General features: G+C 37.8%; 1 protein-coding gene across 9 annotated transcripts in view; it reads right to left on the bottom strand.

Annotated features, from left to right (window-relative positions):
* The window catches only part of SEMA6A (semaphorin 6A), a 180,544-nt gene extending 158,249 nt beyond the window's left edge, over positions 1-22,295 (bottom strand). For 5 of the 9 annotated variants that reach the window (XM_026673524.2, XM_026673493.2, XM_026673509.2 and 2 more), the window contains exon 1: positions 20,139-20,724. The gene's annotated coding sequence lies outside the window, so the exon portion shown is untranslated. Of the gene's footprint in view, positions 1-18,610; positions 18,840-20,138; positions 20,725-21,367 lie in introns of those variants that run through there. The other 4 variants (XM_087958029.1, XM_087958028.1, XM_087958027.1 and 1 more) reach the window with 2 other exon arrangements.
* Between the last annotated feature and the right edge of the window lie 754 nt (positions 22,296-23,049).

The following is a 23,049-nucleotide window of genomic DNA, read 5'->3' as shown; positions in this document are numbered from 1 at the left end:
AGCCAGACATAGAACAACTCAAAGTAATGCAAAATTGGAAAATGTGGAAACTTGGCCCACAGAATTGCCAAGAGTCAGACATGACTGAATGGATAACATCATCATCATCATCATCATCATCATCATCATGTTACCTTCCCTCAAAACTGATAGGTATTGAAGGATTCCCCAGCTGAAAAGAAAACATCTAAAATATCAATAATGCAAAAGGTTTTTTTTGTTTATGAACATACATATGGTAAAACATTTTAATGGATTAACTAGGAGAAGGTATCCATTACTATATTGTCCACTGAATCAGCATTATGCAAATGAAATAAATACCATGGGTATTTGTCATTTGCATAATGCTGTCATTTATGGCTCCACCATCTTTTTAGAATGAACAGTGACAAACAGTCATTGATCTATAAAAAATAGGCACAAATTCCAGGACCACAGTAATAGAGATAGCTTTTGCCTCACTATTGTTTAAATACAACTTTCAAATTTAAAAATTAATACTGAAACAGAAAAACAGCAGGAAGTATAATGGAACAATGATGAAAGCTTTAAAATATTCTCAAAGCAAAGGAAAAAACTAATTACATTATATTGAAGCACCCTATTTTAAAACAATAGGCTTCTTAATAGTTTTTCGAAAATCATTAATGATTAAACAAAATTGGCATTTTTGGAAGGAGATTTGAGACCTTAGTTGAAAGCAGTTCCCCACTATCACTGACAAAAATATTTTTCATGTACTGGTACTTATTCTTTCTACTAAAAATACCATATACTGAACCTGGGAACTCTGTGGGCAAAGCAAATCTTTTTGTTACCACTGTTCCCAGCAATCATAAAGTTATATTACAAGACTTTGGACTTGTAGTCCAGGAAGCTATCATAGTAATCCAAAGTGTTTATTTTAAATTTCCTATATTTCATGAAGCCTGTCTTCTGTCAACTCTAATCTAGATAAGATGTTGTTCACATCCTATTTCTAGTCTAGTGATGTTAACAACAGGGCAAGAGCGGTGTTGCCCAGGGCTACAGAGTCAATGGTTATAAAGGCTTTTGTTGGCACTGGGACATGTTTCAGACTGCATAATTACTGTTCTTAAGCTTTCTCATGTGCCGAGATTATTAATTAACACATCTTTCAAATGTAAACAAATGAAATGCTTGACTTGAAAGTCTGGTTTCTAGGCAGGTAAAAGGACTGAATGAAGATTTTCACAAACAGATGCAGACCTAGGTACTTGCTGTAGAACAGAATAACAGAACTTGTCGGGTTGATAGAATGTAAACTTCCAAATACATACAGAAAAATTAAAGGAAAATCTTCAGATAACCTTTTAGGTGTGAACAGAAAAAAAAAACTTTAATTTTTAATACTAATCATATATCACTGTGATATTTTGAATGAATTGTTAGATGTTTATTAGAGCCTTTGACTAATATCAATAATTTGATATTGAAATAAATTTAAATTTTATAAAATTATCAATTTGCATAAATATTTAAATACATGCAGGTAGCTTTCAACTTACGAGTGCAAGTAAAAAGTTTCCGTTGCTAAGCAAGTCAGTTGCCAAGTCTGCTTTGTGCCATTTTATGATCTTTCTTGCCAGTGTTGTTAAGTGAAATCACTTAGTTTCTCACTGCAGTTGTTAAGTTAGTTACGTAATTGTTCAGTGAACCTGGTTTCCTTTGTTTGTTAGAAGGTCACAAAAGGTGATCACATGACTCTGAGTCACTGCAACCATCATATATACCAGTTGGCAAGTGGGAAATTTTGATCATGTGATCTACCGAGATCGTAAGTGTGAAAACTGGTTATAAGTCACTTTTTTCAGTGCCAATGTAACTTTGAACAGTAAATGAATGGTTGAGAACTACCTGTAAAATGTCCATACTGTCCCTTTCATAACAAATTCTGGGAGTTTAGAATTATCCAATGTCATCAACGTCATCAGTAGACATTTGACTACATATTTTCCTTGCCAATCTTCAAATCCAGCTTTATACAGAGAGAGACCCCTGGCCTGAAAAAGTCCAAATGATGACCAGATAGCAGCAAAAGTGTGTTGATGAACAATTTCAATTTAAGTAAAATACTGACAACTTGGTAATATTTTACACCATTTTAGAAATATATTTGGGAAACCTTTGAAAGCTTTGGAAGTTTAGTTACTTATAACCAATAGGACAGGGTAAATTAATAAGCATGTGAATTTACCTAGTACTGATTGAATAAATTGTCCCTTTTAAACACCAACCTCCATTCTATCTGTTAACCAATCAGGATTCATACAAATAATTGCCAGCTTCATATATTCCAAAACCATTTGAACTGTTTTAATTTGACTTTGCTTATATACATAGATATCCACCATGTTATTTAATTTTGAGATAAACAATGTCATGCAAAGCATAGGAAAGATGTAAAAGATATCAAGTCAAAAATTTAAGGCCTGAGATAAAGAAAAAAAAAAGAAAACTTAGCTAAATCTACTTTTCACTAATATCATTAACATTAGCTAACCTTTATTCTTAAAAGTTAACTTTGCTTCCATTAAGTCCATATGCTGTTTACTGTATTTTGTTCTTTACATTTGCACAACAAATGCAGTGTTATGGACAGCATATTATGCAGTCCCATTCTATTTGGACAGTTCAGACTGAATGAATTATGTGAATCATAGTTAACAAATGAGCTATAAGAAAAGCTATATTGTGGGCCATCTTGTATCATAAGAAATAACTCACTTTTTACTGGACAATTGTTTCATATACTTGAAAATGTTCCCACCTCTCTTAAACAAAAAGGATTTTTTTTCAACTCAAGAAAGCTATGCTTTGTTTCAGTGAGCAGGAGAATTGGGATTATTTCCAGGAACTGTTTAATATCTTAAGAGTAATTTTTATCCTCAAGTGTTCCAAGTAAATTGTTATTTAAGCTTTCCTGTGGTGTCATTCTTAAAAGCATTTGACTTTAGTTGAATTTAATTTTCTGATTTTAATGAGAATTTAAAAACCAGAGATTGAATTGTACAAGTTCTATATTAGTATTAATGTTATTGTTAAAAGGGAAAAATGTACTTTGTGTACTCAAAATGCATAACCAAACATTCTGCACAAAAAGTTGTAAAAGGCTTTCTTCTTTAAATATAAACATCATAAATATGCATTTCAAAAATAATGAACTTTCAAAAATACTATATGCACAGGTTTTTTTTATTTCAACTACATTCTTAAGCATTTATTTGGCTTGTAAAAGAAGTTGCAATGGAACCAGTTATCACAAGAGGGCAGACAGGAGAAAGAAAAATAGACCCCACCCCACCCCTTGTCTTAAATCCTGGGCTTTCAACAAGTAACACCATATAATTGGATAAACATTATCCAGATGGTTGTTTCTTTGGCACTTTATATTACACCAGTCAACAAAATCCTAAGTTAAATTTCAGCAGATAAAGACATGCAATAAGATTGGACACTTGCATTTTAAATTTCTAAAGCAGAAAAAAACTACGTTATAAATAAATTCTTGATTTTAAATTACTATTACCTCAAGCCATTTTAGAATAGTTATGAACTTGGGAAAATATTGCTGAAAGCATAATACGACTCCCTACTTCCTTCTTAAATTAACCTTAATTTAAGATTGTGATACAGCAAAACCCATTCAAGTCCATTCATGCCAAGAGGAGCTTCAAAGAGTACTAGGACTGCAACTTCTATTTCCCCAAGGAAGCAACATAATTGACAGTTCAAATCTATATATATTTACTCAGAAGTAGATCTCACTGAATTTAATTAGGCCTACTGCAAAATAATTACTTCTATGAAAGTAAAGATAAAAGTTGTCCACCTGGGGTGATATAAAGCTCCATTTTTCTTTGACTGCTACTGAAAGGTGCCTTCATATCTGAGGGGACTTTACTTTCTGTTCAGGGATGAGGTCACTTTCTTATTTTGCATACTGCTTAGCAGGTAAATGTCCTTGGTGAAACTAACACATATTGATTTATCACATTCTCTTTAAAGTTTTCAATCCTTTCCTTAATGCTATTTATCATAATCTATCAAAGTACCCAGGCTGAATCTCACATCAAAACATTAAAAAAAGCACAGTAGTTTTTTTTTAAAAAAAACCAACAAATTTCAAAAGGGATATTTCAAAGGTACACACAAAGAAGATTCCAAATATAATACCTGGGGTTAAACTCCCTTCTTATCGAGCCACAATTTGCCACATTTCCCAAGCAGTCTATGCCAAAACCAAGCAAACCATATTATGACTTAGTGCAATTTGATATGGAACCTAATTAATATAAGAATATAAGTGACTAAATTAGGAGATCAGCAAAATACTGTGGACATAATATTTTTAGATTTCAGCAAGGCATTCGACAAAGTAGACAACAACCTACTTCTTAGTAAGCTAGAAAAAAGTAGAATAGATAGCACCACGACTAGATGGACTCACAACTGGCTGACAAACCGTACTCAATGAGTAGTCCTTAATGGGTCTAAGTCTACATGGAGGGAAGTAGCAGTGGGGTGCCACAAGGTGTTCTGTCTTAGGCCCAGTACTCTTCAATATCTTCATTAATGACTTAGATGATGATACTAAGTTGGAAGGAATAGCTAACACCCAAGAAGACAGGCTCAAGATCCAGATGAATCTTGACAGACTAGAACACTGGGCCGGTATTTACCAAAATGAAATTCAATGTAGAGAAAAGTAAAGTCCTACACTTAGGCAAGAAAAACCAAAAGTACACATATAGACTGGGTGAGACCAGGCTCAATAGCAGTAACTGTAAGAGGGATCTTGGAATCTTAGTGGACAACCAGCTAAATATGAGCCAGCAGAGTGCAGCAGCAGCCAAAAAAGCTAATGCAATCCTAAATTGTATTAACAGAGGGATACAATCAAGATCAAGGGAGGTACTAATATCACTCTATAAAACCTTAGTAAGACCACATCTAGAGTACTGCATCCAGTTTTGTTCACCACATTATAAAAAAGATGTTGAGACTCTAGAAAAAGTACAGAGAAGAGCAACCAGGATGATTAGGGGACTGGAGACTAAGGCATATGAAGAACGGTTACAGGAACTGGGCTTGGCTAGTCTAGTAAAGAGAAGGACCAGGGGAGACTTGATAGCAGTCTTCCAATAATTGAAGGGCTGCCACAGAGAGGAAGGGGTCAAGCTATTTTTTTAAAGCGCCTGTAGGCCAGACAAGGAATAATGGATGGAAACTGAACAAGGACAGATTTAACCTGGAAATAAGGAGAAACTTTCTGACAGTGAGATCAATCAACCAATGGAACACCTTGGCCTTGGAAGTTGTGGGAGCTCCATCACTTGAGACTTTCAAGAAGAGAGAAATGGTGTACGGTCTCCCATTTGGGCGGGGGTTGGACTAGATCACCTACAAGGTCCCTTCCAACTCTGATTATCTGTTATCTGTTAAGAAAGCTTCCTTATATTTGTATGTCCAATCCTAGTATAAATATTGTTAATATTACATCAATGGATGAATTTTATGCCCTGTCCCATATTTTCCTAAATTTATATTGCATCTCTTTTGCAAGTTACAGATCATATACCTTAATATAATAGTCATCACATATAATGATTTAAATCCTTGCAACTGATATTAAGATTTATAAACACTATAGTGTTCTCTCCCTCCTGCACACTAATTTTCAGCACCATGACACATATAAAAAAGCTACCTTTAGGTAATTCTTTTTTTCAGCACCAACAATACTTGTGTTGGGTGCTATTTATATTTTTTGCAAATGATGTCACTTTCAGCACTTCTCCCACAAGAACAGATAAAAATAACTTTTGTAAAATATTTGGCAAATACAGTTTTAAACCACTTGCTAAACATGAAGTAATATGGCTTGAGACTGGAAATGCAGTTTCATTTATAAAGTTTTACTACTTTAATAAACAAAATCTAAACAAATCTTTGTACAAATTTAACAAAGTATTTCCCACTGTTCTCTCATTTTTTTGACAAATAGTATGTACATAAAAATATAGAAATAAACGTTTTTCCTGGAATAAAGATAGAGGTTTATGACTTTATTCAAGGTATTTGTCTCTTTCTGGTTCACTAAATTTCCCTATCTCCTCTGCTAAATGAATTTATAATGTTTATGTTGGGAAATTATATACTCTTCTAAACTGGGTAGTATGAAAATGATATTTTGAGCAAGGCAAAGGAGAAACAGGAAGGGTACATTATTAGTCCTTCCTTTTCCTTCCCGGAGTTTAATATCCAAAGCAAGTAATCCAACGGTTCTGTGAGTAATCTCATTCAACCTTCAGAATGCAGTTGAGTTACTTAATAATGGAATCTGGAAATGCACTTGTTTTTAAAAGAAAAGAACAACAATCTTTTCCAGTCAGAGAAGAAGGTAACTTGGCAGAATGTCTTGGTTTTATGTGCCAATCAAGGTGAAAGGTTGGGACGACAACATTCTTACTACATGTTTCTTCTAAGGAATTAAAAGCAGTAGAGTCAAATATGCTGAACTTCTGTTCATTAAAATAAAAAGAAAATACCTTGAACACAATAAAATTATTGCAAAAGTTTACATAACAGCTTTTGGCTATAGCTTGATAGAATTCATCCTTCAACCCTTACAATGAAAAACACAGACCTGGTATCGTTTTAAACTTAGTTTTAGGCCAAAACAGTGATTATGACAGAAATACTGAATTCTCTGTTACAAATTTGCATGTTGATAAATGAAGATTATGGATTGTAGATTACCTTTCATGTGGTTTCTTTCCTTCTTGACTGAGTTACATCCAGAACTATCAAGAGGAACACTTTTTGGTTGATTCATAAAGTGCTTCCCGTAGTATTTCCATTAATACAATATCACCATGGCAAATTTGAGTTTAGGGACACATAATATATAAAGGTTCCCTATTTCTCTTTAAAAGGCATTATAATAGACAAAAAGGGGCTTAAAATATTTTACATTACTACTTAGTTAAAATTAGAGATGTTTCTTCCCTTTGTTCAAATTTCATGAAGTAGGAAAAAATATGATTGTATTTCTATTAAAAATCATCCTTATTCAGACAATTCTTCTGGAATTATGTTCCAGTCATTTTCCTAGAAAAGTGAGCCATAAATATTAAATCAAATTTATTGAGGTTATCTCTCATTTACATGGTTGGATGAGTCTAAATGACAAAGGTTTATTACTTGTAAGTAGTAAATGTTTAATTTATTTTTTTCACTACTGTTAGGATGAATACAAGCAGTGTTTTGAATGGTTTTAACATAATGAACCACTTATTTTATTAAGAAAAGTTATTTCTCAAATTATAAATAAACTTCAAGATATTGTTGCTGTTACAATTACATATTATCCAACTTAAATGAAGAGATGATACAATCTTCATCAGGAATAATGAACCCATATTCTCAAAATAAGCCAATGGGCATTCCCCCCTTCTCAAACTTTAATGGCATTTTATTACTCATTTATCTAGTTTGCTCAGAGCTCCTTTCACTTCCCCCACAAAAAAACCTCCCACACAATTTTTATCGCAGAAAACAAGCACAGAATCAGAAATTGTTCAGTACATTTTAAAGAGATATTTGTCTTGTTTTTGATGCATAAGATCATATTTAAACTAAGTCAAAACAACTATTTTAGAATAATTGCCCTACAGAAAGCAATTTTCAGTGTGTGATAGGTAATTTCACTTATTACTTCTTGGTCTTTGAAGCAAACTATCCCCTGAGAATACTGTAAAGGTGTCACACATGCACTTTTTAGAACTGAACATCAAAAGACTGCTTTTATTAACAAAGGTGTGCTCAAGAGAAATGGTTCTCTTAAAGCTAAAAGATTTCTTCTATCTAAACCTCTTATGATGGTAAACAGTGCCAAAGTTTTGGAAACAGAAAAGTTTGATGAACTTCTTGTTGATGAACAAACAGTTAAAGTACTATATATGTAAGTATTGTACTAAAAGTGATGGGTAGTAATACACATAGTCCTTGACTTACAACCATTTGTGTGGTGAAGTTACAGTAGCACAGAAAAAGTGACTTAAGACAGTTTTTCTCATGACTGTTGCAGCACCCCCATGGTCACATGATCAAAATTCAGATGATTGGCAACTGGTTTATATTCATGATGTTTGCAGTATTCTAGGATCATATGTACCTTTTGCAACCTTCTGACAAGCAAAGTCAATAAGGAAAGCCAGATTCACTTAACACTGCAGTTGTTACTAACTTAACAACTGCAGTGATTCACTTAACAACTGTGAAGGTCATAAAATGGGAGCAAAATTCACTTAACAACAAAAAGTTGGGGTTCAATTATCACCATAAATCGAGCTCTACCTATATAACCTGAGATACTTATGTTTCAGAGAAAGTATCTTTTATATTGATCATTCTCTCATATGTTGTTTCAACTTTCAACTCTATATAAAATGAGAAGCAGGCTTTTAAATTTTCTTCTCTGAGATCAACAATTAATTTATAATTATATTTTTTGAGGCAATACAAAAGTTTATATTTTAACTGCTTTAGGATTGGAATGTTTTCCCAGGTACAGATTTGATTTGTTATTTTTAACTTGATGTGGGCCCTTTGGTTTTAGTAAACAAAGATGTTTAATCTTTTTCAGGCTTTCAATAATCACAAATGTGAATGGGAGTTTCCCACTCCCATAGCACAATCTGATTGTATTCATACAATGTTACAATATAACTACGGCAACTATTTGTAAGATTTTGGTCTTTTGGATAGCATATAGTTAGATGAAAACTTGTTCATACCTTCATCTCAACTGAGCAAATCCTTTACTTTACACCTGGAAACACTATATATCGTTTTAAACAATATTACAATCCACACACAGTTCATACACTTGTAAGATTCAATCTTACATGTAGTTGATAATACTTAATGTTATTGAATGAATTGGAGTAACTTCAGATTAGGCAAATTCAAATTAAAATGCAAAGATTTGTGTTGGAGCACATAGTGATGCATATATTAAGGAATTAGCTGAATTTCTTTAAAGTAGCTACATCTCTTTTTTGGCACTGTAAAGCTGCTATGTAATTCCAGGAAATATAGATTTAGTTTACTGAGTTTCTTATAGGTATTAAATACATGCTCCTGCGTGTTCTGAAGCAGCTTTCCACATTGTCATCTGAAATTCTGCACAAATTTAACACAGAGGAGTGCACTTTTAATATTTATTATGCAGAAAAAAGAAAATGAAGCCTACTTATAATAGCCAGACAAATTTCATTTGCAGAATTTCCAAGTGTTAAAACTTATAATGGCTCCAAGTACATAAAAAGGTAAAAGTCCAACTCTAACAATATTAGAGAAATGCAAGGGAACCTGTCCTGCTGTTTCTTTCTCCATAGCTAGTCTCTCCCATATAATTTTCAACCAACCAAAATCACCTCTATTACTGAAATTCAGTGGGAAAAAATGAACTCTTAGGGAGAAGTGGTGGAAGGTAGTAGTAAGTATAGTTATGCATCCCTCAAGTATTCATCCTCTTTGCGTCAAACAGGATGCCATCAAATACTTTGTACTATATGGTGGATTATGGATGGCTCACCATGTATTGTTGGATGGCAGTCACTGCCATTGGCTATGTTGTCAAGGTGTGATAGGAATTGGAGTTCAGCAGGATCAGGAATGATAGCATATTTTGCCAACCCTCCTGGGCATGAATGATGTTCTATTCAGTAAAGTCACAATATCTATAGCACTAGCACTTAGCAACTAGACTTACAGGGTTCATAGGGTTTACAGCTCTCTCAACTAGTTTACAGAATCAGCATACTGCCCCCAACAAATTGGATCTTCATTTTACTGACCTTGGAAGGATGGAAGGCTGAGTAAAGCTTGAACTGGTTATGATTCGAACTGGCAGCCAGCAGAATTAGTCTGCAACACTGCATTCTAACCAGCATGGCTCTATAATACTATTAATCAGCACTTCTTTCAAAATAAATGAAATTTTAGAAAAAGCACTTAAGATAAATCAAATATTCTTAATTGTTTTAAAAGATGCAGGAATTACTATCTTGGACTTATCTTTCCAGGTTGATCTTCGTATATCTAAATCACCATTTGTTTTATAAGATGGTGTCTAAGTTTCCGGTATTGGAAATGAACATGCAGAAGGTATGAAAAGATGGATGGACCAAAGGATCTTTCCAATTAATGTAATACCTTGGGGTATCAGAAGTTCAGTTTTCTTTCAACTTTGACAAATGAAATGGCCACAGATGGCAACCAAATGTTATTTTCTGTGGAAAATAGTTAAAGCAAGCTTAAAATTTGCCATATCAAATAATGATGCCCTATCATGTGTAAATAATCATAAGACCTTCTGAAATCAATTATCAAGATCACCTAGTAATCCCCAGTTTATCCAAATATTTATTAACACAGCTGATTTTTTTTAAAAAATATCTTTCCTCTTCTTGGAGTCCATGAAAGCAACCATTACCCTCTGAACTGAAAGAAAGCAGATCCTGAGGTAAACATCTGCTGGCTGTGTACATAACAAGGTCCAGAGAGACTTATCCAGAAGTTGCCTCTTTTAATCCAATGCTGAATTATGTTAGAAGATGTTTTCTGTGCTTTCAGAGCCACAGAACTTCCAGAACTGTAAGGCTTGCAAGACTTAGTATCTCTTCAGCCTTTCCCAAGGCACCCAAATACTATCAGAGGCACTGAAACTATGGCAACTGAATAAGAAAAGAGCTTCCATGATTAATAGATGAAGAGGCTAAGGACAGTGTCAAGCCAAACCATAATTTTAGAATGACAGAGGAATTAGCATAGACTCCTGTCAAACTTGCATTAAGCAGATGGTTTTAATAGCTATCAATAAAAATTGGCTATATGCAGATATATGATTAAGTTATAACAAATTATTTGCTTCCTTATTTCTCTCTTCCTTAGAAGATGCAAAATGTTTCGAAAGGCATAATCAAGACTGAAGCAGTGAAGGGATACCCAGTTTTGTGAAATGTGACATTGGAGAGGAAAATTGAGGTTGCTGGTGTCAAGGTATAACCTTTAATTATTTTATTACAAAGACAAAAACAATACTCTCCTTTACAGTAGCTGCAAAATAATGTTCATTTTAATTGCTGGAAAGTTTTGGATCATGCCTACCAGCAATCATGGATTATGCATAGAACAAATTCTGTTTTTAAAGACATAATCAACACGATAATCACAATTTCACCCTATAAAATATTATATCTTTCACCTAGACTGGCTGAATCCCTGCAATAAAAATACCAGGATTTTTTTATCCTGTTCCCCCTGAAGTATTTGGTTTCTGCTGAAAGCAGCCAAAACCAAAATCTATAGCATGCTTGTCCAATATTTTGGCTTGCCTGGACTGCATTGAGTAAAGAGGAATTGTCTTGGGTCACATATAAAATGCATAATATAGTTAATGTATATAAATTGCATAATAATGTTAAATATTTACAAATATTACAACCTGTCCAAAGCCGCAGGTTGCACACACTTAATCTGTAGGGTGATGGTTGCTATTGATACAAACATAAACTATTTAAAAGAATGCTGGATGAGTCTTCAGACTGACATGCATATAGAAATTTCCTTGACAGTTAGAACAATTAATCAGTGGAACAATTTGCCTCCAGAAGTTGTGAATGCTCCAACTGGAAGTTTTTAAAAAGATGTTGGATAACCAAGTGGTGTAGGGTTTCCTGCCTAAGCAGCGGGTTGGACTAGAAGACCTCCAAGGTCCCTTCCAACTTTGTTAATCTATTCTATTCTATTCTATTCTATTCTATTCTATTCTATTCTATTCTATTCTATTCTATTCTATTCTATTCTATTCTATTCTAAATAAAACACCACATATTTCTACATGGTATGACAGATTCCTTCCTACACAAGTTTTGCTTCATAGCTACAAAACAAAATTGGGAAGACCAACGTATTCCACAAGAATTCCAAGTCACTGCACTGAAACCCTGTATATAGCAATTGTTACTATTAAAAATACTCTTAAAAGGAAAGGTCAGTACTGAATTCAGTGAGTTACCATATGTCTCTTCTCTTGAGACGCAGCAACTGTCAGTTCTGTTTATAGCTGGCTTATCATTTTCCATTTCTTTTTCAGTCTGCACACAGTTAGTTTTGGATTTTGTTTTAAATAGATCATGAACTGAGGGGTGCGGAAGAAGAAATTATGTTATTTGGTACACTACTGGGCGTGATAACATTCCATGTGAAATTGTTTCAAGCTTTCAAGAAAATTAATTTGTGCCATTTCCCAGCGAAATAATAGGCTATGGGCCTGTCAAGCAGAATTCAACATGCCTAAGACATTGCTGCTTTTGCTTGAGTTAAATTTAAAATACAAAAACTGACTATTTGGAAATTTAATTTCTTATTTTTACATGTATTTGCTAATACGTAATGTATTCGTGTTCATATATTTATCTATACGTGTATTTGTATTTTCTTGCTTCCAGTTCCTGCTCTGGTTCTTAATTAGTAGCTTTTATGCTCCATGCCAACATTTCTAGATTGTATAGATCGGGGTCGCCAACCTTTTGGACCTCAGGGACTACCAAACTCATAATTTTAAATCCCAGGGACCACTAACTGGTTCTGTGGGTGTGACCTAATTTGTGGATGTGGCTTGGTGGTCATGTGACTGGCTGGGCATGGTTTGTATGTAAATATTATAAATATTTATATAAATATTGATATTTTTTTTATAAAAAAGAGCAACTTTTACCCAAAATCAGACAAAGCAGGCAGGCAGATTGAATTGCTCACATAACCATTCAATAATCTGTCTATTTGCCATTGGCTAGCTCAGTCTGTCAAAGAAAATTTGCTTGCCATGAGTCTGCACTGAATAATAAAACCTTCAGTTCTAAGGGAGGTTTGGCTGTGCTTAAAAGCAGAGCCAAAGATCTAAAGACTAGCTAGAAAGCAAGAAATCCAACCATTTCCTGCTTCCTAGCTAATCTAAATCTCACAGCTGATGGTCAGAAAAATAGCAATTTAGTGGGCAAGTTTGCTGGGTAAGGAGTGAGTGGGTGGGGAGGGTTCCCATGGGCCATGTGGGCGGCTCAGCTTTGTGTTTCTGTGCAGCCTGGATTAATTGATTTGGGGGGGTACTCTGGAGATGAGATTTTTCTGTGGCCCACCAAAATTTTCTCCTGGCCTACCAGTGGGCCGCGGCCCACCGGTTAGCGACCGCTGGTATAGATTATATATACATACAAGCATGTAACTATCTTCTGACAGTCTGAACACCTCCAAGGTTTTATTTTCAGTTTTCCACAGCAAGTTTCAGAAACCCAGGATAATGTCAGATAGGATAACGCTGTCTGAGTTGTAACTGCCTCCTCTGTAAAAGAGTTTCCCAAATGCTTTTTCATTAAAAGATTATGGAACTACTAGTAAAAAATTAGAGCAATGATTTAATATAGTGATAGATTGAAGCTGTGATAGATTGAAGCTGTTATATTTACAATGCCAGCCCAAAGGTTTAATAATTTAAATAATTATTAAGTAAAAATATTTTGCAATTATTTTGTATATAATTCAGTAGAGACATCTTAGTATAGTGATAACTATACTATATATTCTACTAAAACTCTATTAATAACTACACTATACTGGTTCAATAACTCAATGGAAAATTATAGACATCTGGAATGAATAAATTAAAAAAGTCAGTACATTTTTTAAACTGAGGATTACACAAATCTGCCTCTGTTTTTTTCATACTGGGATTATTAGACTTCCAGTAGTAGAAGCCCACCAGAAAAATTGAGATATTAATTCAACATTTGAGACCAAATTCCTGATCTTATAATTAAGAACTGCTGACCTTTCTTCCAGCACAATTTGACAATGTTCTTGGATTTAAGCCAATTGAGCATCAGTGAATTTGACTGTATAATTCAGTTTAAATCCAGTTATTTTACTGGATTACTTCATGAAGAGTAAGATAATCAACCAATGATAAATTCAGTTATATATACAGCATTACTGGCAATCAAACCTTGATGTATTTATTCAAAGCCAATTTCTAAATAACAGAAACCAAACTTTTATCATGTCAAATTTTCAGACTGACAAAAGCAATGTATAGATGGCTTTTTGTCCTCATTGTTGACACTAAATCATCATTGATGCACTAAAATCATGTACTGTGAGGGCATGTTATCAAGCAAAAGAAATTTCACTCAGTTGAGGTTAATGCTAAAAAAGTCTGAAATAATCTATAGAGGTTAATGGCTGAACAGTCAGAAACTACACAATATCATACTTTGGACCCACAATCAAGCAGAAAGTTGATACTACCATAATGAATGCATGGGTGCTCTAAAAACTCACCAAATTCATTTAAACCTGGAATTAATAACTTAATGGCAAATTACTTAGGGAAACGACTCAAACCTATGAAACTATTCATTTTGCAAGGCGTCATATAGATTACAAGTCATATAGATAATTAGTGAGGATTTGTTGAGTTTAGGATTCATGGGTAGAGGTGAAAAATTAGCTAAAGACTAGCCAAGTAAGTCTTGAACAGAAAATGTTGTAACTCTAAGATCAATGCAACAGGATTATAGGTTAGAGTCCAGAAGGCTACAAGTTCTAGTGTTACAAATCTGATTCCTGTTGTTAATAATTATGTTGCAACCATAGGTTAAAGCAGCAGCTGCAAACCCAAAGGCAGCTGTATCTTTGTCAGGTGAATTGATCGCAGCATATCTCTTACCTATCTTTGCTTTGAAATGTAATTAGTTAATTACTGAAAGCATTTCATGACCCACCAATTAAAGACATTGCAGAAGAAAGTCTAGCTTCCAACTAGTTCTGCTGCAATAGAAAAAATGCTGGGAAAGATGAAATCAAGAAACAGATTAACAACTAAGGAGATGACCAATGTCCTACGCTTTCTATTGTTAGTTTTTTCTCTTAGACATTGAGCTACATGTTAAACATACTTTAGGTAGGAATTAAGTCTTTGCTTTGACATATGCTGGGTAGTGCCCTGAAACAGTTTGCAGTCACAGTGAGTAAAATATTCTATATTCTGAAAAGACTATCAATATTCTAAATTACATAAATTCAGGGGAGCTTAGTTTCTATAAAGTGGAAGTAGATAACAAGGCAATAGTAACTATGTTCTGATCTATATGCTAAATTAGAGCCCAAAACAAATGGCCTGCAGCTTTATTTAAGACAATTTTAATGCTTTCACGCTAAACACTAAGCCATAATTTGTTGGACAAACCATAAGATGTAAATAAAAATGATTTATACATCACACTAAACTGAAAATAAAACACATTATGTAATACTGTAATATGTAAAACAGGGATTCTAGCCATTTCTTTCAGGTTCACAGTAGCATATTTTTAAAATATTAGTTCAAGGTCAAAGAATCCAGAGTTATCCTTGTGTTTGGTCCAAGACATGATTTCCTCATGACTGTGTCACTGCTCTAAGCAGGTAAGAAATGCTGGGGAAAACCAGGGTTTCCTATTCCTACCCTAAATCCTGAGTTCTGTGAATTCTGTTTTATTTCAGGCAGATGATCCCACTGATTTCAATGGAACCATTCTTCTGTCCATAAGATTGTTCAATCTTACATGTTTTAGCCTTTGAAAGGTTAAACCCATCAATTATCTGTCTTGAAGATAATACATTATTTTTCTTTCAAATGCATCTTCTCTTATTTCTGTCCATATATAATTTGTCTCAATAATTTAGAATGCTAAAATAATACATTCAATATTGCAATATTATACTAAACTTATTTTTTATCTTTTCAGAATAGTAAGTACTTGTTTACAGAGTTTGTATGTGGCATAACAAGGTATTTTTGTCAGTAGGCAGGATATAACATATGTACAAGGGGAGTTCAAATAAATTTCTTTTATATCCTCTATTTTAGGAAACCATGTGATTGTTTTCCTGTTGCATTTATGTAAGGTTCTTCCTACTCTTGCTGAAATAACACCTTTCCTCCCCCTTTTCCCAAAGACGCAAATAACTTTACAACTGCCCACTTCCTTTTAATGAACAGAGTTTTGTTTTGAATTTATCACAGGTCATTAATTTGCTCTTTTAAAAAAAAAATCAATGAAAGCAACTCTTTGCCTTTAACTCCTGTGGTCTTCTCTTTCTCTCTCAAGAATACAACAAGCATTACTTCAACTGTTCCAATTATATATCCTGTGTGAAACATACCATCTATTTCTGTTAGTATTAAAACAGCTGGGGATTTTTGCTAGACCTGTTCTTTATTCCTCTCCTGCCAGTTATTTCCCATTCAGGAACAGTGGATTAGAACATGAAGTACATCTCTTTAATCATTAGGAAAAAAAATAAACATTTTTTTATGATGGAAAGCATGAGCAACATATGTGGACATTAGGTTTTTACACATGGTTCAGATCTTCTTTGATTTGTTGCATAAAACAATGGAACCAACTATCTTCTATTATACCATTTCCTTCCCCGCCCTTCATGTTTTAGTTTTTACTGGCAGGATGTTCTCTCCTCAAGAGCCTATATATATTAAGCTATTTTGGAAGAGATTTTCATAAATAGAAAATATTAAGGGATAATGGTCTGTATGTTACTTCCTTAATCCTTACCCAGAAAGCCCTGACTTTTGATTTTAAGGTTTCCTAGGAGAAATCAATGGTCCAATTAAAAATATTCTATATTTCTTGTAGAGAAATATCCCTCATACATATGTTTGTATGCTGTGTGAGTATTGTATGTGTTTATGTGTACAGACATCACATTTAGTTTTTTCAAAACATTGTAAAGACAAAGATCCATATTTTCCTGGTTTATTGTCAGATTGTGGTAACCAGCAGGATTCTTTTGCACCGAAGGGGAGTACAAAGACCACAGTGCTGGTTTTGTCAAGGACAAATAATAACATAAATGGATAATAGTTGGAGAGACAATGTTGCATTTTTATTTAATTTTAAGTCAATATTTAATCTTGGTTCTGAAATACTTGGCTTAGTTATTTCAATTTGACAGAAGTTACACAGTACTTGTGGTTAGTTTCAAGATATGTTTATAATTACCTAAAGTCCATTTTACTCTTAAAGTGTTGTGCATAACCAAATATCGGTCCCTGTTAACAATATTTAAACTGGTGATTAATTTGACATAGGTCTGGAGCTTTTCAAATACAATTATAAATGTCCATTCATTTCCTCCAGCAAAAAAGATGGATTGATTTATAAAACCATGAGTACATATGAAAAACAATAATGCCAAACCCACAACTTAATTACTTAATTCTACAGATTTTCACTTCTTTTTTGAATGAAACTTTTCCCAAACAATATTCTGTGCAAAACAATGAACACTACAAACATATTTTCCTATGTAAGAAAAAAACCCAAGCTTTTCAGTAAAACTTTTTGATAACATCCAAGTGCATTTCTTAGATCTGAAATCCATACCCCCTCACCATATTTGGGTTACATGAGCACAGGAAGGGTATGATCCAGCAGCCTTTCATAAGCCCACTCAGCTCATCCCCCAAGGGGACCCCACCCCCAAATAGCCAAGTTCCTTTCCATTTCTCCAAAAGACCAGCAGGCAGGGAAAACAATTCATAGGAGATTGAAACCTCCCACCTTCACTCATGCAAAATCACAGCCGGACCATTTAACATAAAAAACCCTCTCAATTAAAAAATATTCATACTGACATAATACACAAACACAACCTAAATTCTTCCCAACAGCACCATCTTCTGCCCTCAGAATCAATTTCGTCTCCTACTGGCTTAAGATAGTTGTTGGTATAATGAACAGATTTCTTTGAAAGAATCTAGGTAGCTTTGGAAAAAAGTGACTGCAGTTAGAATTGTACTTTTCCCCCAGTGCATTGGTAACTTGCTTCCATTAATCCTTTCTTCCTTTAGACTTTTAGTGCAGCCCAATCCTTTACTAAGGAAGGGGGGAAAAAATCACAACTCTGCCCCCCAATTCCTTAGTATATTCTGTTCTTTGGTGGGAGAAGGAACCTAGGAGGTTCACAGGTGCACAGGAAAGCGTTTTGTTTTGTTTTGTTTTGTTTTGTTTTGTTTCTGTTCTGCTGTTTCCTGTCACTAATGTCCAATGAGGGGTTTGACAATTGTTCCAGGGGTCATGGAAAGTCATTCTGCCTATGCTTAAAGACACACCCTTTATTATTATCATTCCAAATGATTTAGCACCCGGTTCCCCACGAATCAATCCAGTGACTGAGTGGATAGAGGTTGTTCCATGTATCCCTGATAAACTTCGATTTCTGTTAAACCAATCTTAAACTGGCTAAATGCAAGGTGTATTTATAGATATACATACAGATATTCACACACAGAGAGACCCCTCCCTCTCTCCCTTTGCCTTTAGATCAGCCTTCCCTGTCCACTGAATATTCACACAAACTAAACAAGGAAATTCCGTTTCCAGAAGCCCACTTTGTAATTGTTGTTTTCTCCGCCATCTCCTCCTTTCTCACTGTGTTCTTTCCCCAACCCCATTACCTGAGCACCGAATCTCTCTTCTGTGCTCCTCGTTTCCATTCTTTGTCCAATGGAAGGCTCTCTCCTAATCGCTTCCAACCACACCTCCTTCCACTGTTCACCTCTCCTTCCTTCCAAGTTACCCTTCCACACCACTCAGAGGGATCCGGGGGCCGCTGAGCCTCCCAGATAACTCTTCTGCCTCCAGACCCGAAGCTGCGAAGTCTTCCGCTATGGGACTTCAGAGAGCGAGGAGGGAAGGGGAGTGAAGGAGTGGCGGGGGGGGGGGGGGGGACGGCGGCGGCGGTGGTATGGAGATGCGAACGAAACGCGAGCCCCGCCTCACACCCAGTCTCCACTTCCCAAGGCAGGAAGTAAGCCAACATGTGGCCCAATAACCCAATTTACTCCCTTCAGCGGAGTTCGCGGAGCGTCTGCGTACGAGCGTGTGGCAACAGGGGCCCAGCCGGGCGACACTCCCCCCACTTTTGCCCCAGCAACAGCAGACGGGGGGAAGGATGGCAGCAAGAGCCTTGCGCCGCCCGAGAGCTGGCAGGCTCTGAGCTACCAGCCGTTCCCTTCCTTGACACATCCAGTAACACCCCACTTCCATTCCCTTTTGCCTCAGCTTAGCCTCTTAGGTCTCCCAGCAGAAGTAGAGTGACAGCCCCGCGCACGGACACACACTCCCCGCTCCTCTTAGGAAGGGGGCAGAGGAGCTCCGAGCTTGCGCCAACCCCAAGCTCCTGCCTTGCAAACAAAGCCAGAGGCTGGCGGCGGCGGCGGCGGCAGCGCCAGTCGACACCAGTACCCCAGAGACCAGGGTGGGCACTAAACAGAGCGTCCAAGAAGGCGGAGAGGCGTTGGCTCAAGAGGAGAAGAGCCCCAAGTTCTCCGCCTTCAGAAAAAGCAAGCCAACCTGCCTCTCAGCCGCCTTCTCCTGCCCACATTGTCTCGGAAACAAAGACTCCACGCCCAGCTAAGCCCCCCAAGGAAACCTCGTGTCAAGGGATGGGCAGCGCCGAGCAGAAAGGCGACGGCAGCGCTCCCCATCGGAGCGCATTGTGCGCGCTTGCCGCTGCTTCGGCGGAGCAGCCGCCCCTTCCGCGGCGCCCGGGCGGCCAGCGGGGCAAAGTGGCCCAAGCTGCAAATAAATAAATAAATAAAAAATAAAAATAGAGGGACTTCGGCGGGAGGGGGAAGGGAGAACGATCCCCGATCAATACCGCAGCGCTGGCGGTTCGGGCAAAGAAGAGCATGGCAACCGTTCTCTTCCACCATCCCACCGGCAAACATAATCTTTAAAAAGGGAGTCCAGCACGAGGGCCGGTAGGACAAGTGGCCTCGACATGCAACCTTCGCAAGCCTCGCCTTCTTGGATAAGCCGCCGCCGCCGCCGCCGCCACTTGCCCCTCATTCTACTGCAGCCTCGCAGGACTTCGCAAAGCTCCGAAGCTCCTCGCCGCTCAACCTTTCCCGGCTTCCCGAACAATGCCCCGCGTGGATGCCTAAGACGCAGACAAACGGCGCGGAGGAAGAGTTCACGTACCTCGTCGGCGCATGTATTCGGAGCCTTAAAAAGACTAGCTGATGGAGCGTCCCATTTAGTAATCCAGTTAAGGGGATCGCTCAGCGAAACTCGATCCACGCTCGCCTTTGCAATCCTTTGTCATTATTACGTGGGGGGGGGGGCTTCTTGGGGAAACGGAGAGGGAGAGAGAAGCTTAGGACCCGAACTACTTTGGGGAAGGCGAACGCAATGTGTTCATCTCTACTGGAAGTGGGGGAGGGGGGAAGGGTAGGTGTGGGGAGAAGATGAAGCCTCTTGGATTACTCCTCGTCCAAATGCCACTCTGCTTTCCACTCCAGAAAGTCTCCTTCCGAAGGATCTGGGAAGTCCTTTCGTTGTCTTTTTCTGCCCTTCCCCAAAAGTGATGCCGGCTGGCGAGATCGCTTTGTGGAAACTCCTCCAAGGGAAGTAGCCTCGCTCGTGCGCCGGCAGGAAAGTACGCTTTTCCCAAGCTCTCTTGGTCATTGAAATGTGTTTGGGGATGACTTCGGAGCAGCGCCTCTCTCTTTCTCTCTCCCTCTCTCTCGATCTTCTCTGCCCTGCCTCTTCCTTGCCAGACTCCGTCCCAACACTTTCTGTCACTGGAAAGCAGCTTGGCTGGAGGTGGAGTCAAATCCCGGGCTGGATTCCGTGGAAACGGACCGGCCCAATAATTATTTCCACCTACACCCACTTCTGCGCATGAATGAGTGTATGCCGATTGGGCGACAGAGTGGGTTAGTTGTGGTGTGTGGGTGGGAGGTATGTGTGAGCTGTGGGCGCTGTCAGATCTCTTTCAAAATTAGTTCACCCTCCCCAACATCACCGCCGTCGCACATACGAAACAGATACGAAAGGGTGATAACTTGGTACCTTTCTATCCCACGCTCTTGGAATAAGTTTGTTTAATTGAAAATGTAAAGCTCTGGCTTTTTTTTTTTTTTTAATAGAACGGTTTTATTTTAAATTAAACAACTGTAAAGAAGAGTTCGAATGAAAAAAAAAAAATCGGACATATTTCCAAACAAGCATACTGTACCGTACTGAAGATTGAAGAAATCATCCGAAAAAACAAAACGCAAGAGGCACGTGTAGAATTAAAGCAATGACAATCGCACCGTAGTTATTTAAGTTTAATAGATGACTAACGCCTCTGCAATTTTATATACTTTAAGCATCCCACGCGTGCACAAGAACTGGTATTTCCTTGCCTGCCATAGATAACTTACCAGTATGGGAGTGCAAGACTTCACGACAGAAGGATCTCCTCTGGAATTATAATACTTTGACCATTTCGCAGTCACCCGGACCGAAAGCTTTTGAGCTCAGAAGCATCCCTGGGACATCGGTGCGTACGTGTGCGTGCGCAATATTGAAACGCGTACAAGATAAATAAAATGCACAGCCATTGTTCTTTTAAAAAAATCTATTGACAAGGAAGAAGCACTACTTGTCCCAAGATAATCTTAGAAAACTGGTCCATAGCCGTTAAAAATTAACTTCCTTTCCTTATCTGACCGTGAGGTATTTACTCAACTTTTTCTTGCCTGTATCAAACTTTTAGCTGCTCAACGCGATAGCGTGTCAATAACGGTGTAAAAAAAAAAATCAAAACAAAACAGAGGTTAACTCAATTGGGTCTAAGAAGGAGTTCGCCGAGGGAAAGGTGGTCGACAAAAAAAAAAAAGGCTACCCGGTTCTGAAGAAATAAAACGGGCGGCGGATGGTAGACAGAACTGCCGGACCCTGTTTCTGTCCAGCGAACGATCAGCGGACGGCAAAACTCCAACTGAAGTCGCTGGAAAAACTCGAGGTTGCAGTAAGGAAGGCCAAAGCTTTCTGCCGCAACCTCTTCCCGTCCGGCCACGCGCAACTCCAAACTATCGGAGGTCATCAGCGCGCGGCACACTCGTGTACTTTCATCCTACGTAACCAACGAAAAGTCCCATCGCCAAGGGAGAGAAATAGTAATTTTGCCTCTTGCAATTCGACGCTTTTGCCAGAAGGGGACGCTACGCCAGTGATGCTTTCAATAATCAATTCGACAAAAAGTTTGGCGCTTTACAATGAATGGTCCAACTCTTGAGCGAAGCCTTTGTGCGAATGCGAAAGCGTGCTGCTCTGCTCCCAGGACGTGTCTTTCTCTCCCGCCCTCCCACCCAAGGAACAGGATGGGCTCATCACGTAACGAGGAGCCGATGTGCCGGAGCGAGGACCGTCCTTTGGCTAAGTTCTCGGTCTCAGCCGACACTCCTGGCGATGCTGACCAGCGCGGGGTAAGCATTGCCCTCGCAGCAGGCAAATGACAGCGTTGGTCGACGTGCCAGCCCTACCGGCTATACGCAAACAGTTGCGTGCGTGGCGAATGCTACTCAAATGCGTCCCGGAATGGCCATCACGTCGCAATCTTTGCATGGGAATCTCTGCCATTTCGGCCTGGACCTTCCCACTCCACCCCACGTCCCTCCCCACCGTATACACCAAATCGCAGCCAAAAAGCTACTGGCTGGGTTAATCCGTCTTTGCCTCGGAGCCAATCAGCCCAGCGAACAGCAGCAGCAGCAGCAGCAGCAGTAATAAATTAATCTCTTCTGCATCCCAGCCCCTCCCGCCAAAGAAACCGACTGGCTGCTGCTTTATCTGAAGCTGCTTCTTCGGAAAGTGGTATCGTCTGCGCCCCTAGCGGCCAAGGAGGCTCAGCGCAAGAGGAAAGAAACCACCTTGCCCCGCTTCCCACTCTTGTTTTTCTCGTTTCCTTCCAACGTGCCCCTCACTCCGCGGCTGATTTACATGTTAATTGGGTCTGAGAAAACTTATTTAATTGCCAGAATTAAGCAGAGCAAACGGATTGCTTCACGAGCGGAGCCAAATTAATGCTGGGTTTAGCTCCTTCCCTTAGAGAAACAAACAA

This window comes from Notechis scutatus, chromosome 2 (genome assembly GCF_049901735.1).
Source record: "Notechis scutatus isolate UNSWTSFEM ecotype Mainland chromosome 2, rNotScu1.2, whole genome shotgun sequence".
Taxonomy (NCBI): domain Eukaryota; kingdom Metazoa; phylum Chordata; class Lepidosauria; order Squamata; family Elapidae; genus Notechis; species Notechis scutatus.
This window is presented reverse-complemented; position numbering and strand designations above follow the sequence as displayed.